Here is a 23,129-nt window from a genome sequence, read left to right as displayed (position 1 = left end):
TTTTGGATTTGACCTGTGGAGGTCACAGGTCCACTAGGTTTCCGGGTCACTAGAGGGCGACCTCATGTTAGATATGAGGAAGTTGAATTGAAACGTTGTTCAGTAAAGCTTATGGAATGAGAACCAAGTCGTCATTATTGTCTTAAACAACATAACAGGGAGATGGGTGGGAAAGGAACCCTGATGATCCTCTCTGCCGTCCTCACTATCTGCTGCAGGGACTTTTGTTCAGCGATGTTGCAGTTCCTGAACCAGACAGTGAAGTAACAGCAGAGAACACTTTCAACGGTCCCTCGGGAGGAGGATGGGAGGAGGGAGGCTGGCTTTCTTCTGCTTTCGCAGATAGTGTCGCCACTGTTGAGCTTTCTTGGTGATGGCTGTAATGTAACAGGCTTGTGAGCCTTAGAGGTTTCTTAACGGATTTAAAAAATAAGGCCCAGAACTGTGAATGTGGACTGTTGCACGACTCCCTGGTCTGGGACAGAATTGTTTGTGGTATTACTGACGACCAAGTGAGAGGGAGACTGTTAAGGGAAGCAGATCTGACCCTAGAAAAAGCCATTGATATCTGTGGTGCAAGTGAAATAACAACCAGCCAAGTCAAAGCACTGACAGAAGAAGTAGAAATGAACAGAGCATGGACTGTCAGACAAAAAGATAAAGTGAAAGCTAACACAGAACAAAATGAGTCAAGCTGCAGCAGATGTGGCTTCAAGCATGGAATTAAAAAATTTCCAGCTATTGGCCAAACATGTAAAACATGCAACAAGAAAAATCACTTGGTTAAGATGTGTAGATCCCAGAGTCGGCAGCACCAACAGAGAAAGAATGTGCATGCAATAGAGCAAAGTGAGGAAGGGAACGACATGTTTATTGGCGCAGTCAGAAAGGAGCAGGAGAAACACGGAAGAGTGATGGAGTCGGCACAAACAGAAACTGAGGAAGAAAAATGGACTGAAAGACTGAAAATAAACAAGAGAGTTGTGACTTTTAAACTGGACGCAGGTGCAGACTGCAATGCAATGTCAGTTACAACCTTAAATGTGCTGGATCCATGGGCGGCGCCACCATTGCCTGTGATGGGGACGTGTCCCCTTCACATTTCATAATTCTTTGGTTGGATCCGCCCACATTTGACATAAAATATATATATGAGTTCACCCAGCGCCGTTTCTATTCGTGAAAGAATCCATTCCACTTGATCGATAAGAGACACAGACCACTGAAAATCCACTCCGGGTTTTCCAGGCGTTCCCGACAACAACTCCCCGCGCGAGTGAATCACAGTCTCAGCTGCTCAAGAGTGGAGGAGGTGACGTCAGCCCCATTGCCACCTCACAATGGCTAGCTTTTGCTAAAACCTTATTCTTTTGATATCTGCCCTCAAAATTAACCCTAGGCCACGTTAAATTAATGTTCAACTAAACAATGAAAAGCTTAGCCTAATGGGGTATTCTTGGTTGATGGTGAATTGTTTGCAGTATTTGCTCCTCCCCAGACACAATGGACATAAGGACATTCTTTATAAAGCAGCGGAAAGTCAGTCAGAATTTCCCCACAGGACAAGGTTTTTTTTTCCCAATGGAAATGTTAGTGCAGTTAGCTGGCTAGTCAATGTTAGGAAATGTATCAGCTAGCTTAATGTTAGCTATTATTTAATTCAAACCCAGTAGGCCTGCCTTACTGTAATGCCAAGAATGAGGTCAAGTCTGCTCTGATGATATTTATTGATTCCCTGTTGTGATTTGAAGAACTTGTTTTGTCTGGTCTTTGCCAGTTTTCTGGAAAGTAACATGGGGAACCAGTGTATGAGGAAGGAATAATAGAAAGGAAAGCGATGGAGAGAGATGGATGTTATTCCAGGTGGATTGTGAAGGAAAGGGGGATAAAAGTTATGAAGTGGTAGAAATTGTGGTGGCACCAATGTAAGAAGGAGTTCTATCTATTAATCTATTTGTTATACTGATCTGTAAATGTTACTGTAGCACCACCATTGCATGTAGGTTGACAAAACTGCACTTGTTCATTGTGTGAAGTTCTCTTTTATGTGTCGTTGCTTGACACAGTGTGCTTTTGTGTTATGAAGACTGCATGATGCCATGTCATTTTTGTTATATCACTAAATCGGAAAAAAGTAAAACGCACCCACTAAAGTCACTGTTGGTGGTGAACAAAATTGCACCTGTTCATTGTGTGAAGTTATTTTTTATGTGTCACCGTTGCTTGACACAGTGTGATTTTGTTATGAAGGTTGCATGATGCCATGTCATGCCTGTTCATTGTGTGAAATTATGAATATTCTTATTTTTAAACAGACAGTTGAGTGTCACTATTGTTTGGCACAGTGGCATGTTGTGTTGCATCTAAAACTAAATAAAAAAAGGAAAAACAAAATAAAAAGTAAAATGCACCCATAAAGTCATTGTTGGTGATAAACTGTGTCACAGTCATCTCTTTATCTTTGGCAGAGCAGTGGGTTTAAAAACAGGCTGATGAATATATGGACTAGTTGAATGAGGACTTATTGTTGAGTCTCGAAAATAGTCATTAAATTAAGTGACTTTTGTAGGTAAAATTAGGTGTTTAACAACCTGTTAAAAATAAACCAGAATGCAGGAAATGGCATCTAATTAAAAAAAAATTTCTGGGGGAGGACCCCCCACCAGTGTGTCCCCCCCACATTAAAAATGCTTCTGACGCCCCTGGCTGAATGTCAGAGGAAAACTCCGTGTTAGTAATAGTAAACTTGTTGCCTTCTTTGGCCAGAAGATAGCACCACTGGGCAAAAGAGCATTAACATGTCAATACAAAGGCCAAAAAGCACAATATTGAGTTTGAAATCACACAAGATGATGTTCCGGCTATACTGGGAGGAGCCACATGTGTGAAACTAGGCTTAGTGAAGAGGATGCATGATGTTAGAAAGGAAAATGGCATCCTTAAAGACTATGAGGATCTTTTCACCGGACTAGGTTGCTTACCTGGTCAGCATCATATACAGATTGACCACACTGTTACACCTGTCGTGCACGCTCCCAGAAGGATTCCTGTAGCACTCAGAGACAGAGTAATTGAGGAACTACAGCGCATGGAGAAATTGGGAGTAATAACCAGGCAGATGGAGCCAACAGAGTGGGTTAACAGTATGGTAACAGTGGTCACACCCAAGAAAATTCGTATCTGCATGGACCCGAAAGACTTAAACCAAGCAATTAAACGGGAGCATTACCCATTACTCACAGTAGAGGAGGTTGTTTCCCGTATGCCAAACGCTAAGTACTTCTCAGTACTAGATGCCAATCAGGGCTTTTAGCAGATAAAGCTTGATTATGAAAGCTTGAAGCTCTGCACATTTAATACCCCCCCATTGGAAGACACAGATTCCTACGTTTACCGTTTGGGATCTCATCAGCGCCAGAGATATTTCAGAGGGCTATTGCGCAGATGATTGAAGGGCTAGATGGCGTTGTGAACATCATTGATGACTTGTCTGGGGAGACTCTGTGGCAGAGCACAACCACAGATTGAAGTTGTTGCTGGAGAGAGCAAAAGAGAATAACTTGAAACTGAACAAAAACAAGGGCTTTGTCAGGACAAAAGAAATTAAATACATCTTCATGTCTTCTGTATGCAAAAGTCTTTTCCATCTTGAGCTTCACAACCTCTCGGTTGTTCCTCTTCTTTACATCTAAGAGTAAAGATTTCCGCATGGCTTCCAGACTCTCCTCAGTTTCAGCTGATGGGTATGTCAGGCAAAAATTCACTTCTGCTCTCTTTGCCTTTTTGACACCAAGGGCTGCACTGTGCTTTCCAGCAGGTTTTTTTTTTTTTTAAGGAGTTCACGGTCACTTCTGGGCAGCCCAGTTTTCTCAGATATGTGCAGTAGTTAGACAGTTTTTATATTTTAAACTGGTCTTCCATCCACCACATCCAGTGCAGGACCCCTTCTCAGTTAAACATGGATGTTTCTTGAGACTCTGGGCTACCTGTTCCATCTCCTCATCACTGACAGACTTCATACTGCACAAGTTCCTGCACTAAACCATCAAGGATGGCTGACTTCAACTTGGGATCTGGAATAAGTACAGTGCCATTCTGAATGTAAGCTAAACCTGCCTGCTGAAGTTTTAACTCTGCATCATAGGAGAACTTGGGTACATGAAACACAGCTGGCCAGGAGGACCATGAGCTTGTAGACTCGCTTGATGACAGTATATCTGTATCCACAAGTTCACCTGACAGGGATGAAGAGTCAGTTGCTGAGCAAGGACTGAATGCTTGGAGGTGTAAGACTGGATTAAGCACAGTAGAGCTCTCATCAGGTTGCATAGTGGTGGGCCTTGACATATCAGTAAGAGTACCTTTGTCTTCCACTTCTGACACTGAGGTGAGGTTAAGGAACTCGTTTCCAAACAAGGAATACATAAATTGAAGTCTAAAGTTGCCCTGAAGTTCACACTGTTTCTGGACTTCAACAATAAGGTCATCAATGGATTCAGGGAGTCCGTGGGAGAGAGTCGACCTCTGAGAGCTGCCATCAGTCAATATGATCTTTAGGATCACAGGAGTTGCCATCTTCAAAGCCATTTACTCTGCAGACACACACAAAGAAAATTATACATCAGACATCCATGTAATTTAAAATGCCAAATTCAGTGGCAAAAACCTATTACTGCATGCAGCAGGTATGCAAATTTATAGTAAAAAAATTGATAAAATATAGTTGGAAAAAAAGGAGAAAATAAACAAGTAGCAAGATAATGTAATACAGGGTGAGGGCACATAATCCTGTAACATCTCATCTCATTATCTCTAGCCGCTTTATCCTTCTACAGGGTCGCAGGCAAGCTGGAGCCTATCCCAGCTGACTACGGGCGAAAGGCGGGGTACACCCTGGACAAGTCGCCAGGTCATCACAGGGCTGACACATAGACACAGACAACCATTCACACTCACATTCACACCTACGCTCAATTTAGAGTCACCAGTTAACCTAACCTGCATGTCTTTGGACTGTGGGGGAAACCGGAGCACCCGGAGGAAACCCACGCGGACACGGGGAGAACATGCAAACTCCACACAGAAAGGCCCTCGCCGGCCCCGGGGCTCGAACCCAGGACCTTCTTGCTGTGAGGCGACAGTGCTAACCACTACACCACCGTGCCGCCCCATCCCGTAACATACATCAAGATAATAATTAGTCAGAGCATTCATCCCCAAAATGTAATTCAGATTGAAACTAAAAGGCTCACTGCACGACCAAAACTCAAAACAAGATGGAAACCTGCTATCATGGCCAAATAAACTGACAGGTCTTTAAACACAAAGACAATAGCTTCTTTAAACTAGCAATATGTCAGAATAAAGCAAGTCTATATTTTCAATTATAATCAAAATGTGAAAAAATAGCATTAGTATTTTCTATCTATAACTCAAACAAGCTGTATCAGAGGAATTTGTGGTGGAAAATGGATTACCCCAGAGGAGTGTAATTAGCCCTATACTGTTTAATATTATGATTAATGATATTTTTGAGAGAATGGGGCCAACAAATGTAGGACTACTTTATGCAGATGATGCAGTTATCTGGAGAAGGGGAAGTAATATACCACACATTACCAAAACAATCCAGAAGGACATACTCATGCTGGAACAATGGGGAATGGATTGGGGTTTTAAATTCTCTGTTCCAAAGTCACAAGTAACATATTTTACTAGGAAAAAAAGTTCCTGACACCTCTAAAGTTCTGCTGTATAATGTCCCACTTGGAAGAGGAGTGAAATTTAAATACTTGGGCCTTTGGTTAGATTCCAAACTCACTTGGAAATTCCATATTGAGTATGTAGAAACAAAGTGTAAAAAGGCTCTGAATCTTATGAGAATGGTATCTGGCCTGTCCTGGGGAGCAGATAGGCAGTCCCTGATCAATATTTGCAAGGCATTGATAAGGTCGACCATTGACTATGGTAGTGTAGCATATGGTGCAGCTTGTAAAACAGCCCTACTGAAGTTAGAAAAAGTGCAATATAAAGCTCTGAGGATAGCTCTGGGAGCTATCAAAACAACGCCCACAAGTTCTTTTTAAAATGCATCTCAAGGTAAATGAAGACTCAAATTTAGGGCTTTAAAAAATATGAGAGCACTTACTATTATAAAGCCTTTTGAATATGGATGGTGTGCAAATAGCACAGTGGACCTGTAAAAGAAAATATCAGTGAGGTGTCCCAATAAAAATACTAAATTAAAAATAAATAAATAGAAAGAAAATGTGGGCGGCACGGTGGTGTAGTGGTTAGCGCTGTCGCCTCACAGCAAGAAGGTCCTGGGTTCGAGCCCCGGGGCCGGCGAGGGCCTTTCTGTGTGGAGTTTGCATGTTCTCCCCGTGTCCGCGTGGGTTTCCTCCGGGTGCTCCGGTTTCCCCCACAGTCCAAAGACATGCAGGTTAGGTTAACTGGTGACTCTAAATTGACCGTAGGTGTGAATGTGAGTGTGAATGGTTGTCTGTGTCTATGTGTCAGCCCTGTGATGACCTGGCGACTTGTCCAGGGTGTACCCCGCCTTTCGCCCGTAGTCAGCTGGGATAGGCTCCAGCTTGCCTGCGACCCTGTAGAAGGATAAAGCGGCTAGAGATAATGAGATGAGATGAGAAAGAAAATGTGCTAGATGCAGACATTAACTTGGATTAGACACTCTGGACACAATGGCAAGCTGAAAAATAGTTTTAAAACCAGTTTGTGTTGCAATTACATGTACCAGACTTGGAAATGTATTATTCTGTTGGAAATGGTGCGAAGAGAGTAATGTAATGTTGAACATGGGGGTGCGACTGATGCTTGTGGCGGTTTCTCTCAGTGAAAATGCAGTGCTTTCGTGAGTTAGTAGAATGACTGGTGAAAGCATAGTTTTCCCCAAAGCGTTTTAGCGTATCGGGCCCGATCCGCTTGCTCTGCCTGCCAATACGCTTAGTCACTTTAGTTAAAATCCGATACGCTTAGATTTATACCGATACATTAAATTTCCTAACCACAAGTAACTCGATACATAGGAGAGCAAATAACAGATCCATTTACATATCGATCGATATTGGTGTTCAACAAGCCGTCTTTTTTTCCAATGTTTGTGTTGATTCTGTCAAAGTAGTATGTCTGCGTGGTATGATGTAAACAAACTAATCTGTTCGCTATGTCAAGATCACGTGTTCAAACCATCCAATAAAAACATCGAAAGAAAACGTCAGACATCCCGGAATTTTCCGATTCATTATAAGCGATCTCATTGGCTGCCGATGTTGTCCCCCACCAGACGGACAAAGCTGACTGATTTTAATAAGTGAGGAGAAGACTCGCTGGACAATTTGATCCACATCACCATGGATGACAGCGAGATGGACTATGAGAGGGCTGCCCAACATTGGGCCAAGCAAAAGCCAAGGAGAATTAATCTGCTTTAAAAGGAGTAGAAAACTTAATCCATTAGTTTGGGTTTGCAGAAAGATTATGTATTTATGAACACTCTCACAAAGTGAAGTTGTCCAAATGTGTCAAAGACAGCATAATTTCAAATAATAATCATAAGCAGTTTTGGCAGTGTGATGTCACTGGGATCCATTTAACATAAGAAGGCTCCGGATTATTCTTTTGTTAAAGGCTCACAGTGACCTCACACTGCCAAATACGCTTATCGCTATTATTCGAAATTATGCTATATTTGACACTTATTAACAAATTCTCTTCATGAATGTGTTTATAAGTACATAACCTTTCTGCAAACTTAAGTGTGTGAATTAAGTTTTCTTTTCCTTTAAATATGTTTTAATCTTAATCTAGTCTATTTAATAAAGTGCCAAAATTTAAACTTTATAATATGCAGTTGCCTGACTTTTCTTTTCAGTGTATCTTAGTTATACATATATTACGGTAATTGCATCAGAAACATCCTAAATCATAACAGTTATAGTAATACAGCAACTTATTTTACGGTGGCAGTTCTGAGGTTCAGATCCCTTTGTGATCAACAGGAGGTCATGATGATCGATTCTCTTCATTGGGTTGCATAAGATGGAGCAAACCACTGGTCATATTTTCATGCACATTTTTGTTACAGCGCTACTTGATCACAGGTAATTAAGGAATCCCCGTAGATTTTCAGTCGATCATAGACCTCAGCAATCTATAACAAAACAGTTTAACCTGCATGTTGAACTTTAAGGTGAAATTTCAAATGTGTTTACATTAATACTATTTCGGTCAGAAATCAGTGAAACACTGGTAAAATCTGTCCTATAATCATGGATCTAAACCCTCTCAGAGACGCTGAAAATGCACCTGAGAGCATCGGTTTTCAGTAAATGCCCCGGGGGGAGATGCCCCCCCTCTCTCCTAGTTTCAGTTGTCTGTGAATCATCAGGCCAGAATTTAGGGCTGTAATTGTTTCTGGGGAAAACACTGTGAAAGCATACAAAAGTCTAGCGCTAGTTTACTGTAAGTATCTCGGAGGTTCCTGATGCGGGCAAATGTTCCACAAAACACGCAAACAAAGCCCAACCTGATCGCTGCCTCTTCTCAGCGCCATTTCCCCGAGCTCAGCTCCTGCGCTTTACTGCGCCTGCGCATCTGGAGCTGCAATAGAAATCGGAGCAGCGCTTCCATGCAGATCACAGCTTTATATATTTTGTCTCCGGTTCACATAAACGGTAGAAATATAAACTCGGCCTTTCCGGAATGATCCGCACAGACTCGGGCAGATTCGCAGCTGCTTTCTTTTCTGCTCCATGTGTTGAGATGCGCAAGCCGCTGTGTGTCTCTGCCGCCTCCGGGTTCGAGCTTCCATTTGGGCTCTTTCTCGCATTGGAGCAGCGGCTCAACTCAACAATCCGCCTCCAGCCTGAGCAGAACAGCTCCAGCAGCCGAGACCTGCGCGAGTCTGCGCCATTTGGGCTGAAGGTCCTTGCTGCTCCCTCCGCATGTGTTATTGCGCAAAGATGGCGGACGCGGCTAAATCAGAGCGGCTCATGGGCAAACGGTCTCTAGTCCCTGTGTGGAGCGCAGGCAGGGGCGAAGCGCGATAAAATCCCCTCACACAGCCGGCTAACGGCTGCTCTCCACCGGCTGCCACTTTAATGAAGCGCCGCGCTCAGCAGCGGCACCGGGAGCTCAGCGGAGAAACACCATTACTGACAACAACAACTCTCAACTGCACAGGAACTAGCAGGTGTTCGCTAACGGCGCTAATATGCTCCACACACACAAGTGCAGAGGCTGCTGGAACTGTTCCATAACGCTCCTGTTCGGAAACAGCACTCTAGTGGACCGTCGCCCAACTCACTTTAACACCGACATGTATAATCTGAATACTTCCTGTTTCTGTAGTCTGGAAAAACAAACAAAAAAGAAAATTCACAAGCTACTTATTAACGATATTAGCATTGATAATCAACACCAAGTCAATGAGGAAATAAGAACTTTTTATAGCAACTTGTATAAATCCAAATTTTCAAAGGATGACTGTCAATTGTTTTTCTCAAAAATTAGGGAATGTAGCAAAAAAACTGAGAACTTTATGCAACATATGGAGGAGGAGCTTAGAATTGAAGAATGGGATAGAGCAATGAGGCGGATGTCAGAAGGGAAGTCACCAGGACTCGATGGTCTGACTGTGGAGTTTTACGCCTGTTTTTGGAAAGATATCAGAGAAATGCTTTATAATGCCTTCTTGGAATGTATTCCAACTGAACTCCTGTCTCCTACTATGAAACAGGGCATCATCACCTTGATCCCAAAGCCCAATAAGGATAAACTGTCACTCGATAACTGGAGGCCGATAACCTTACTATGTAATGATTACAAATTGTTAGCACATGTGTTCTCTAATAGATTAGATAGGGGTCTAACAAATTTAGTTGATGAGTGTCAATCAGCTTTTGTAAAAGGCAGGAACATACATAACCATACCCGGCTGATTTTAGATTTGTTAGATTATAGAGATTATATTAAAACAGATAGTTATGTGTTGTTTCTAGATTTCTTTAAGGCGTTTGATACCATTGAACATCCCTTTTTGTGGAAAACGCTACACTTCTTGGGTTTTGGGGTTAAGTTGTGTAATGTTGTTGAGATGCTCTACACTGACATCAGTAGCTCTGTCTCTCTGAACCCTGAGTGACTCCTAGATTTAAGGTGCTACGTGGTATTCGACAGGGATGCCCTATTTCCCCGAAGCTTTTTATATTGGCAACACAACTATTAACATTGCTTATCAATAATTCCAATGATATACAAGGAATTACAATTTTCAACAAAGTTTAAAATAAGTCAGTTTGCAGATGATGCATCTATTTTTTAAAAGATAAATCAATAGTGGATAAAACTCTCAATATGATCTCAGTCTTCTCCAAAGCATTCGGATTATCTCTTAATATTAAAAATGTGAACTACTCCCTATCCACACAAGCTCTGATTCCTCTATTGCTTCAATTAGAGTTGAATCTGAAGTTAAATATTTAGGATTAACAATATCTAAAAATTTAATTAGAAGAGAAGACACTAATATTTCTAAGCCTATATTAGATATGAAGAAATCACTCAGTCACTGGTTAACCAGAGACCTCACTATCTTTGGCAGAATCACTTTAGCTAAAGCGGAAGGTATCTCCAAACTGATTTATCCTTGCCACTCCCTGTATATTTCCTCAGAAAATATTAAGAAGGCCAACACAGTTATTTTCCAGTTTTTATGGAAGAATAAAACTCACTATATTAGAAGGTCCCAACTCATTAAGGAGTATGACAAGGGTAGTATTAAAGCTGCAGAATTTGAATCGGCACCTTTAGAATAAACTGGATAAAATCTTGTCTGTCACAGCCAAATTCAATGTGGTTTCACATCCCAAGGTCTTTGTTTAAGAAAACAGGAAGTTTAGATTTTATTTTGAAATGTGATTTTGATGTGAACAGGATTCCTATAAAGTTGTCTAATTTTCATAAACAGATTCTTCATTTTTGGAAAATGATATTCACCCACAATTTTTCTCCTCATAGTTCAACTTTATGGAACAACAGAGTCATCACAATAAACAGGAAATCAGTCTTCAAAAGTAATTGGTTTGAAAAAGGCATTATATTTGTAACTGATTTAATGGATTGTAATGGTATCATTTTAAGTTACACAGACTTTATAGAAAAATCTAACTTAAATTGTACTCAAAGAGAATATAACAAAATATGTAATGTGATGTGATTTCCTTTACCTTTGACCCAGTTGATTTACAATTATTTAGTATACAATAATCCTTTAACAGTACTACCAAATCTATTGATTGCAGAATATAATCTGACTGACAAAAAATGTAATAATAAGTTCATTAGTAATGTTTTGAAATCCAAGGTGTTTCATGATTATTGCAGAGGGATAACTTGGCAGGGTTCTAATTTGGTAACTCCGGGCACTTTAAACAAAGCATATTCAAAATGTATTAAATGGCCTATTTTGCCTAAAGTTAAAGAAACGCATTTCAAAATCATCAATAAGATTTATCCTGTGGCAGAGCTTCTAAAAAAAAGATTTAATGTTGAGGTGGATCAGTGTTTCTTCTGCAATAATGATGATGAAACACTGGAGCATTTGTTTTATTTATGTCCTGTTTCTCATTGTTTTTGGTCAGATATAAATAACTGGGTATCACTTAAAATTAATCATGTTCCATCCTTTGAATTATATCATATTATTTTCTACATGGATAATTTGCCCTCTTCTGTTTCGGACATTATTAACATAATTTTATGAAGGGGTAAATATCATATTCACTGTGCAAAATGGAAAAACTGTAAGCCCTCCTTCCCTGGATTTATTAATGACTTTAAAACGTTTTTCTTGTCTCTCAAAAAAATAGACTGTAAAATTGCAAGAAAAACAAGTATAGACATTGCTCGTTATTTGTTATTGTAATTTATGAATCCTTTTCCTTTTGTGTCTCTGCTCCGCTATATGTTCATTTAATTGCCTAATTTAAAATGTAATTTACATGCACCTTATTTGTTTTTTTGTTTTTTTTCTCTTACATGTATCCCCTAATCTTTAATTTTAATCCATATCCTCCCCAGAGGCGATTCTAGAGTCTGTTGTGGCCCCAAGCAAAAATTTCCAGGGGGCCCTTCTGACCAGTGTTCATCACCAATATGTTATAAATAATCTGACACCAACGAAAAATGTATGAAACCAAAGTTTTTTAAATTCCAAATGTGAAAATACAATGGTAAAGAACAATAAAAAACAAAATAAATAAGCCCTCGGGCCCCGACTCTCGGGGGGCCCCGACTCTCGGGGGGCCCCAAGCAGTTGCCTGCCTTGCCTGTTCACAAGCTGCATGTCGGATCCTCCCTGAGAGTTTGTATATTTTCCTTTGTTTAATAAAAAATAAAAACTTGGAGGAGGATCATTAGTGAAGAATCCCTGTCTGTTGGAGAGTTTAGGTGTCTCCGACAAAATTCGAGCACAAAAGCAAGCAGTCAAAGAAGAAACGGAGCAGCAACGCTCAAGCAAAAAGGAGAAGATTTGAGGTAAACTTTTTTTTTTACCTCCAATCAGGAGGTTTTCCAGTTGGAACCATTTCGGAGTTGCATCGTGGATTAAAGGTTCCTTCCAATACAACATAATCCTAATGTTAGCAGCCCGATAATAAAATGTAAAATTAGGGAGGGATAGTCCGCCGTGTACACTGAAAAAAATACATCTGAGAAATAAATTTAACATAATTTGAATTTGTGATATTAACAATAAAAATTCAAGTTTGCATGTTTACACAGATATATCTAGTCTTCAATCAATTTGTGTTTGTTAGAAACAAAAGTTTTTTTTCTCAACAAGAATAATTAAGTAATGCAAGCCAATCTTCTTCTGTTCACAATCTCAACCAAACAAACCTTGTTATTTTTACTCTTTTCCATTCATCACCAAACACTGTGAGGTTTTTGCACCCCAAGTGCATTGTGGGAACATTTTACAGCAACAATGTCCCACAAAATGTCCCCAAAATGGGAGATTTAAAACCAAATGGCCCGTGTTTATTTGTCTGTGGGTATTTGGGCGCAGCCTCCAGTTGCAGCTCCCCGAGGCTGGGAAACACAGCACGGTAAAGGATTATTCACCTGAGGCTGCTGAAGGAAACCTTCACTACACTCAGACACTAAAGTACAACTTAAGCATATGAAGATGGCAATAAAAAGTTTGATCTGACATGAGACGCGTCAGGAAATACATCATATGATAATAACTGGATACAGAACCAGATTAAAAACTCATTGCAGCTGCAAACAGACCGACCGTTCAGAGCAGGAAAGGAAAGGGAAGAGACATCAGCAGCAGAGAAATGATGAAACGGTCTCTAACTGTAGGCTAGTTATTGTTGTGTAATTGTAATTGAGTGTGACGATGTAAACTTGTGTGTTTCTGAATTACAACATCCAGAGATAAAAGTGTAAAATAATGCAGTTTAAATCTTTCAACAGTGTGAACGTAATGCAGTCAATTCAGCTGTGTGTTATTTTCATAGATGAAGGAACGGCCTGTTTTTTACATTTCCAACATTATTTCTATAGAACTCAGGAGAACAGAGGGAATAAAGGGTTTGAAAGTCAACATCTTCAGGAGGAGATTTTTCTGAGTGAGAATGAGAGATTAGTGTCGGTAATCGTATGGGGCCGAGTAAAATTAAGGATTAATTTCATGAGTGGTTTTGAAATTTTCAAAACTTTGAAATCACGAGTGAAATTGATCCTTAATTTTACTCAGCCCCATACGATTACTTGTTTATAATATAGAGGGCCAAATTCATACTTCGGAAGCCATTCAAGTTCACAACGTTTTCTGAACCGGTCAGGGCGCGAGACTCTCTTGCACATTTGAATCAGTTTCTAAAGCGTCTTTCATCAGGACACGGCGACACAACACGACGATTTTGGACAGGATTTTAACATCTTTCAGGATTGATCCCAGATATTTCTCTTGTCTCAGATGCAGATGCAGTGCTGCCTGCATTACTTTAAGAGAGTCTGGTTTGTAGTTTTCCCCATTTTCTTTCCTCACTTCTGCATAAAACTGCGATAGCAGCTTGTCTAACTCACAGCATTCATACACCACTAGAGAGTCGTTTATTTGTCTTTCTGTTGCCCGTTTCTTAAACACGGAAAGCCAAAAATTCATACTTTTTTGGTATTTTCATTTTCGCTTGCGGGTGGCACGGTGGTGTAGTGGTTAGCGCTGTCGCCTCACAGCAAGAAGGTCCGGGTTCGAGCCCCGTGGCCGGCGAGGGCCTTTCTGTGTGGAGTTTGCATGTTCTCCCCGTGTCTGCATGGGTTTCCTCCGGGTGCTCCAGTTTCCCTCACAGTCCAAAGACATGCAGGTTAGGTTAACTGGTGACTCTAAATTGACCGTAGGTGTGAATGTGAGTGTGAATGGTTGTCTGTGTCTATGTGTCAGCCCTGTGATGACCTGGTGACTTGTCCAGGGTGTACCCTGCCTTTCGCCCGTAGTCAGCTGGGATAGGCTCCAGCTTGCCTGCAACCCTGTAGAACAGGATAAAGCGGCTAGAGATGATGAGATGAGATTTTCGCTTGCAGCTTTCAATTGGTTTATCATTTCTTCGTCAAATATAGTGAAACTCGGCATTGCTGAGTCAGCAGAGTCAGCCATTTTGTTGACAAAATTTGCTAATTTTTGTAACCGTAACCAAGCAATGAACTAGCCAATAGAATTTCAGAATTACAGCCCCGTGTTAAGGAAAAAAAAAGCCCTCCTTGATTGACCAATCAGAATTGAGTAATTTGGCCCTATGTATTATAAGTCATGTAACATTGTGCAGCTTTAAAAAAATTTTTTTGAGATAAGTAGTTCTTTAACAGTGTCTTAGAATGGAAAAAAAGTAAAATCAGCTTTTGTGTTTGCTGTTAATTACAGCTCCAATGAAAGAAAATCAAAATCCACAAAAATTAGAATTGGCTAATGAAACTGCAAATTGAATAATATTATCAACGAGGGACAAGTTACCATTAACCTTACAGGTGAACAGGCTTGTGGTGATATGACGCTAACACTGTTAGCTTCATGATATCACCACAAAACCAATGAGAACATTTTTTATTTGTTTGACAAGTTTTCTGAAAATGACTTGACAATGCCCTGTTGGCATATTTTTTATTGAAATGTGCCAATTTACATATGTTCAGAGCAAAAAAAAAAAAGTTAATGTTGGATAAAGGCACAATTCTTGTTTTATTTTGTTGATATATTTGTGTCATAGTTTTTTAATGAGGGAATTTTGGATATCTCTTATTGTTACACTGGAAAAAAAAAGACCTAGCAGCCATAAAAGTGACTTTTCTCTTTGGAATGAAATGTTGTTTAAATTGGGTCATGAATGATATTTTAACAAAAACATATCTGCCCCGGTGTTGGTTTCTTTTATTGGCAGTCATTCACTTTATTTTATCTCCACCAGGTGGTTCTTGAACCTCCACAGGAAGGCGACACTGAATGAAGGTATGTTCAAACATTTGGTTAATTGAAGTGGGGGAAGTGGGGCAGCAGGTAGCTTCATTCAGTTAGCTTATCTGCCAGAAGACGAGTCATACGTTCAGATGTCAAAGGTTTTGTTGTCCTGGATTTACTTTATGAAGCTCCGATGAATATAAATTCAAATTCAATCCTGTTACCTGTGGCAAATTCTCAGTATATTTCCCTCATGAGGTTGACCAGATACCGTGATGCTTGAAAGTTTGTGAACCCTTTAGAATTTTTTTTATATTTCTGCATAAATATGACCTAAAACATCAGATTTTCACACAAGTCCTAAAAGTAGATAAAGAGAACCCAGTTAAACAAATGAGACAAAAATATTATACTTGGTCATTTATTTATTGAGGAAAATGATCCAATATTACATATCTGGGAGTGGCAAAAGTATGTGAACCTTTGCTTTCAGTATCTAGTGTGGCCCCCTTGTGCAGCAATAACTGCAACTAAATGTTTCCGGTAACTGTTGATCAGTCCTGCACACCGGCTTGGAGGAATTTTAGCCCATTCCTCCGTACAGAACAGCTTCAACTCTGGGATGTTGGTGGGTTTCCTCACATGAACTGCTCGCTTCAGGTCCTTCCACAGCATTTTGATTGGATTAAGGTCAGGCCTTTGACTTGGCCATTCCAAAACATTATTCTTCTTTAACCATTCTTTGGTAGAACGACTTGTGTGCTTAGGGTCATTGTCTCACTGCATGACCCACCTTCTCTTGAGATTCAGTTCATGGACAGATGTTCTGACATTTTCCTTTAGAATTCGCTGGTATAATTCAGAATTCATTGTTCCATCAATGATGGCAAGCCGTCCTGGCCCAGAGGCAGCAAAACAGGCCCAAACCATGATACTACCACCACCATGTTTCACAGATGGGATAAGGTTCTTATGCTGGAATGCAGTGTTTTCCTTTCTCCAAACATAACGCTTCTCATTTAAACCAAAAAGTTCTATTTTGGTCTTATCCGTCCACAAAACATTTTTCCGATTGCCTTCTGGCTTGTCCACGTGATCTTTAGCAAACTGCAGACAAGCAGCAATGTTCTTTTTGGAGAGCAGTGGCTTTCTCCTTGCAACCCTGCCGTGCACACCATTGCTGTTCAGTGTTCTCCTGATGGTGGACTCATGAACATTAATCAACGGAAGAGAGGCCTTCAGTTGCTTAGAAGTTACCCTGGGGTCCTTTGTGACCTCACCAACTATTACATGCCTTGCTCTTGGAGTGATCTTTGTTGGGCGACCACTCCTGGGGAGGGTAACAATGGTCTTGAATTTCCTCCATTTGTAGATAATCTGTCTGACTGTGGATTGGTGGAGTCCAAACTCTTTCTTTAGAGATGGTTTTGTAACCTTTTCCAGCCTGATGAGCATCAACAACACTTTTTCTGAGGTACTCAGAAATCTCCTTTGTTCGTGCCATGATACACTTCCACAAACATGTGTTGTGAAGATCAGACTTTGATAGATCCCTGTTCTTTAAATAAAACAGGGTACCCACCCACACCTGATTGTCATCCCATTGATTGAAAACACCTGACTCTAATTTCGCCTTCAAATTAACTGCTAATCCTAGAGGTTCACATACTTTTGCCACTCACAGGTATGTAATATTGGATCATTTTCCTCAATAAATAAATGACCAAGTATAATATTTTTGTCTCATTTGTTTAACTGGGTTCTCTTTATCTAGTTTTAAGACTTGTGTGAAAATCTGATGTTTTAGGTCATATTTATGTAGAAATATAAAAATTCTCAAGGGTTCACAAACTTTCAAGCACCACTGTACATTTCATAACTAACCCTATTAAATGTTTTCAAATTTAAACTGTTTTATTTTCAGATCCTCAGTCTCATATGCTCCAGCAAATCAAATCACTTGTGTTTTTGAGTTTTCTTTTATACTTGCATATACCCTTACAGAAAAACCACATGAACTTCACATGTGATTTTTTCACGTATGAAATATGTGGAAAATGTGTTTTGCACATGGGAAACGTGGTTTTGGCCCAATTTTATGTGAATCACGTGAATTCCCATGTGAGATCCATGCCTACCCCCATGTGAAACCCATGGACAACATGTTATTTGCACATGGGAAACGTGTTTTTGGGCCAATTTTATGTGAATCACATGTGATCCCATATGAAACCCACGGGATCACATTATTTGCACAGGGAAAATAAACCTATAACTCCCATGTACAATCTTGCATACAGAAATACACTTGCTTGTAGTGTGTGTACTGTACAATAGAAAATGTATTAGTATTTAAAAAAAACACAAATCTAAACTAGTCATGGACGAGCTGGCAGATGTGTGAGAGGAAAAAAGTTACAGTAAGTAAAAGCATATTTACTTAGCATCACCCCTAACCCCAACCTTTGACACCAGTGATTATTTAACATGACACAACAAGGTCTGTGGATTTTTTGGGGGGTAACTGGGTCATTAATTTTGTAAAGACACTGGTTTTAAGTTTTTCAAATGCATTTTTGGTGCTTTGAACACGTGACTAGTTCCATTATATTAGAGAGAAGGCAGACATCTCTACTGTACAGCCCATAACCAAAACTAGTCAACTCACATCAAAACAGTCCAGATGGATAAATAACAGTACAGGCCAGAGAGAATTACAACAACAACATATCTCCAAAACTAGTCTTTGTCTCAGACTTCTGTAGGGACGTAAATATTCACTCAATGATTTGATTCGATACACAAGATAAACGATTTGATATCTCATGATACCTGGAACAAAACATGAATGAAGTATACTGTATGTCTGATTGAAAACATGTTATTTTATCTTAAACATAAATACATGATATATAGTATTCCTCCTTTCCTTCATTCCCTTCTTCACCTTTTCTCCTTCCATCCTTGGACAACAGGAGGGTTAATTAACAGACATGAAAATGGTGTCAGTCTTATCTAACTCCCAAAATGTCAAACTATTCCTTTAAACAAACTTTGAACTTTTCTGTAACTTCTGCATCGTCGCATCCCTCATCTTCTTGGTCTCCTCCAGATGGTTCCCTGTTTTGGGATTGAAAGATAAAGATCAGGGCAGTACGAATACCAGCCGATTCTGTCAAAGGTTAAATTCTTTTCTATCTGGATTTCCACATCGTTCTGCTATTCTCAAATGATGACCAATCTATACATTCATAGTCAAATATATAAACAGACAGAAATCCTGTGCAGACATACAATCGGCCCTCTAGAAGCCATCCAAAACTGGATTTTAATCATCAGTATAACTTGGTTACCATTTTTCCTTCTCTGCTCGTCTCCGGATGTCTTAATTTTTGTGCCATGCAGGCCTTGATTTCAGTGTCGTGAACACTTTTGATATGGTCTGTAAGAAATTAAATGAAATTGTATTTTAAATTAATCCAATAGTCGATTAGTCATCGATTAATTGTTGCACCCCTACTTTGCATTAGGGCTGCTAATGACAAAATTGAAAACAAGCAAGATTTGAGTTAACAAGCTGATACAATACCATTTTGCCCAACAAAAACAATATTCTGGCATGCTTACCAATGACTGACTTCACTTTGTCCACATCAAGCCGCTGTCTTTTTTCACACACCCACAATCCCTTTTTTCCCCCGTGACGGAGCACGTTGCCATCTCCTCCACAGTGAAGACAGAGTCCATCACAGTCCTTGTGAGTTTCTTATAGCCCTCACACCTTTGGGCATAATCCAAGGCAGTTGGGTTCATTAGGGTGAGGACAGATTCCTTCTGCAAAGATGAAATAATATTAGAATACATGTAATTCTAGAATGCCATAACAATATGTGAAGAATACATGCTATCTGGATTCAATCTCCTCACTGTGATGTCATCATCTTCTTGTATGATAGCAGTAGTGTTTCCATTTGACGTACAGTAATGTGTTTCGAGCGCACAATCTGTTTGTGTGTATGTTAGTGCACTATACTCAATACAAAAAATATATAACATTTATCTTTGGTTAGGAGGAGTCTGCGCGCGACTCAGTGAAATTAAAATTTTGCTCAACAGAAAAGTGCCACGAGAAAAAAAAAAAAAAGAAAAATAATATTCCTGCCCCAAAAATTTTAAGACCTTTGAGTAATGAATTTAAGACCAATTTAAGACATTTCTAATGAATTTACATTTTAAGATCTTAATTTTAGATACGGGCGGCACGGTGGTGTAGTGGTTAGCGCTGTCGCCTCACAGCAAGAAGGTCCTGGATTCGAGCCCCGGGGCCGGCGAGGGCCTTTCTGTGCGGAGTTTGCATGTTCTCCCCGTGTCCGCGTGGGTTTCCTCCGGGTGCTCCGGTTTCCCCCACAGTCCAAAGACATGCAGGTTAGGTTAACTGGTGACTCTAAATTGAGCGTAGGTGTGAATGTGAGTGTGAATGGTTGTCTGTGTCTATGTGTCAGCCCTGTGATGACCTGGCGACTTGTCCAGGGTGTACCCCGCCTTTCGCCCGTAGTCAGCTGGGATAGGCTCCAGCTTGCCTGCGACCCTGTAGAAGGATAAAGCGGCTAGAGATGATGAGATGAGAATTTTAGATACATGAATTTAAGACTTTAAGGATCTGTGGATACCCTGATATAGTTGGGGCTTGCAAAAGGGTTTATTTAGGCAGGCCACCCAAACATGATAAATGTATGGCGAAACACTACATGGTCCATAAATGAAATTACTTCTCCTGACTATGTATGTGATACCTTCTCCGCTGCCAGATGACTGTTGCTGTTGGTGGCTGTTGGCAAGCTGAGCCTCTATGGCCTTCTTTATTGTATCTGCTAGCCCTACAATTAAATCAAAAGAAGGTATGACCATTTAACTATTCAAAATTGCCAACTGAGTTGTGTAACTTATTATATAGTATTATTACAAAATTGTCATGGAAATAGTAAAAAGTTACTGCAATACCTACTAGGGTGCATCAGTTGCCCTCACTTTCATAAAATCTGATGCATTTTTGTTTGGGTGTTCCTTTTCATCAATAAAGACATCCTGTAAAATTTTTTGACCATATTCAAAAGTCTAATGGTGGCACCATGAGGTTCATTTTTTGCCAAAAAACGCTTATTTTATGTTTTCGCGTAAGGTTTGAATCACAATGTTGGACTCCATTTACTGATTTCTTGTGACCCAGAGATCATGTTAAGAACCTTTGCAAGGGATTGAGAAGCATTAATGTGATTCATAATTCATTTGAATTGTTTAAAAGTAGTTGAACAATGATTCAATGAACAGCTAAAACTCAAACTGTACTTGATGATATATTTAGAATATGTATTAAAAATGTGTATCTAAGATATTTGGTATACTCTATAAGGTGCCATAATGTTTCATGAAAAGTGATCGAAATTTTGTCATAAAATAGCAGCTTTTTCCATAACTTTGAGCTCCTGGTGCCACCATTAAACTTGTGAATTTTGTCAAAATATTTCACCCAGTGTGTTTTCTTACCAAAAGGAACATAAAAACAAAAATGCATCATGATTGGAGGAACTTTTCATTTTTAGGGGGCAACTGATGCACCCTAATATCTACCCTCTTGCAGTTGCAGGTTTAACCGACGCAACCTCCTTATTTCCTTATCCTTTTCCTTAACCTTCTCCTCCAGCTCTTTGATGTCATGTTTGGAGTCTGTAGTCTTCAGGGCAGAAAGAGAAAGAGCACACAAGAGAGAAAGAAGATAGAGAAAGAAGATGCTTAAAGGAGGGAGAATTTTGGTAGCATCTTGGGTTGTCAAGGGTGGGACAAGGTACAACACCACAACAAGGTAGGAGCACAGGGAGAAGATTACAGTAAAAGGTCACTGAAAATAAAATAAGATAAACATGTTTTGGACAGGGGCGGCACGGTGGTGTAGTGGTTAGCGCTGTCGCCTCACAGCAAGAAGGTCCTGGGTTCGAGCCCCGGGGCCGGCGAGGGCCTTTCTGTGCGGAGTTTGCATGTTCTCCCCGTGTCCGCGTGGGTTTCCTCCGGGTGCTCCGGTTTCCCCCACAGTCCAAAGACATGCAGGTTAGGTTAACTGGTGACTCTAAATTGACCGTAGGTGTGAATGTGAGTGTGAATGGTTGTCTGTGTCTATGTGTCAGCCCTGTGATGACCTGGCGACTTGTCCAGGGTGTACCCCGCCTTTCGCCCGTAGTCAGCTGGGATAGGATCCAGCTTGCCTGCGACCCTATAGAAGGATAAAGCGGCTAGAGATAATGAGATGAGATGAGATGTTTTGGACAGCATATCTGTACCTTCTGGTGTTGTGGAGTCTCATCATCACTGTCAAGATCTTCCAAAGTGATCTGACCAAATACATTGCAAGAGATTGGACAGGAGATGGTATGAGTGAAAAGAGGGACAAAAGTTAAAGAAAGGAAATAAATGACAGAATGATATGTAAATACTCCAACATAATTTAAGTTAGGGCTCAACAATTGATCGAAATATTATAGACATCACAAAATGGCAAATTGCAATATTCAGGAGCTGCAATGTTTTGATCAAGGTGAAATGTGTCATAACAAGACCTTACCGCAGCAGATCAGGGTTTGAATCCAGCCCCGGACCATTTGCTGCATATCATCCCCTCTCTCTCCCCTGCCTTTCCTGACTCTTTCTACTTAATCACTGTCACAGAAAGCTGAGATGCCAATAATCTTAAAAAAATAATACAACCCCGATTCCAAAAAAGTTGGGACAAAGTACAAATTGTAAATAAAAACGGAATGCAATGATGTGGAAGTTTCAAAATTCTATATTTTATTCAGAATAGAACACAGATGACATATCAAATGTTGAAACTGAGAAAATGTATCATTTAAAGAGAAAAATTAGGTGATTTTTAAATTTCATGACAACACCACATCTCAAAAAAGTTGGGACAAGGCCATGTTTACCACTGTGAGACATCCCCTTTTCTCTTTACAACAGTCTGTAAACGTCTGGGGACTGAGGAGACAAGTTGCTCAAGTTTAGGGATAGGAATGTTAACCCATTCTTGTCTAATGTAGGATTCTAGTTGCTCAACTGTCTTAGGTCTTTTTTGTCGTATCTTCCGTTTTATGATGCGCCAAATGTTTTCTATGGGTGAAAGATCTGGACTGCAGGCTGGCCAGTTCAGTACCCAGACCCTTCTTCTACGCAGCCATGATGCTGTAATTGATGCAGTATGTGGTTTGGCATTGTCATGTTGGAAAATGCTAGGTCTTCCCTGAAAGAGACGTTGTCTGGATGGGAGCATATGTTGCTCTAGAACCCGGATATACCTTTCAGCATTGATGGTGTCTTTCCAGATGTGTAAGCTGCCCATGCCACACGCACTAATGCAACCCCATACCATCAGAGATGCAGGCTTCTGAACTGAGCGCTGATAACAACTTGGGTCGTCCTTCTCCTCTTTAGTCCAAATGACACCGCGTCCCTGATTTCCATAAAGAACTTCAAATTTTGATTCGTCTGGCCACAGAACAGTTTTCCACTTTGCCACAGTCCATTTTAAATGAGTCATGGCCCAGAGAAGACGTCTGCACTTCTGGATCATGTTTAGATACGGCTTCTTCTTTGAACT

The 23,129-nt window shown here is 40.2% G+C and overlaps 1 protein-coding gene and 2 long non-coding RNA genes across 4 annotated transcripts in view; all 3 read right to left on the bottom strand.

The window, feature by feature from the left end:
- Positions 1–23,129, bottom strand: part of LOC132882266 (uncharacterized) — a 247,947-nt gene that overhangs the window by 39,393 nt on the left and 185,425 nt on the right. The gene's annotated exons all lie outside the window — the stretch shown is intronic.
- On the bottom strand, positions 18,347–18,903 carry LOC132882269 (uncharacterized). The gene is made up of 2 exons (XR_009654153.1): positions 18,835–18,903; positions 18,347–18,601 (listed from the first exon to the last, which is right to left on the bottom strand). It is a non-coding gene; the product is annotated as an uncharacterized LOC132882269 (long non-coding RNA).
- On the bottom strand, positions 18,904–22,182 carry LOC132882268 (uncharacterized). Of its 2 annotated transcripts, none has more exons than XR_009654151.1 (3): positions 21,814–22,182; positions 19,109–19,315; positions 18,904–18,923 (listed from the first exon to the last, which is right to left on the bottom strand). It is a non-coding gene; the product is annotated as an uncharacterized LOC132882268 (long non-coding RNA). The 2 variants fall into 2 exon arrangements; XR_009654152.1 differs by lacking the exons at positions 18,904–18,923; positions 19,109–19,315 and adding exons at positions 20,308–20,358; positions 21,110–21,212.

This window comes from Neoarius graeffei, chromosome 2 (genome assembly GCF_027579695.1).
Source record: "Neoarius graeffei isolate fNeoGra1 chromosome 2, fNeoGra1.pri, whole genome shotgun sequence".
NCBI classification, from domain to species: domain Eukaryota; kingdom Metazoa; phylum Chordata; class Actinopteri; order Siluriformes; family Ariidae; genus Neoarius; species Neoarius graeffei.
This window is presented reverse-complemented; position numbering and strand designations above follow the sequence as displayed.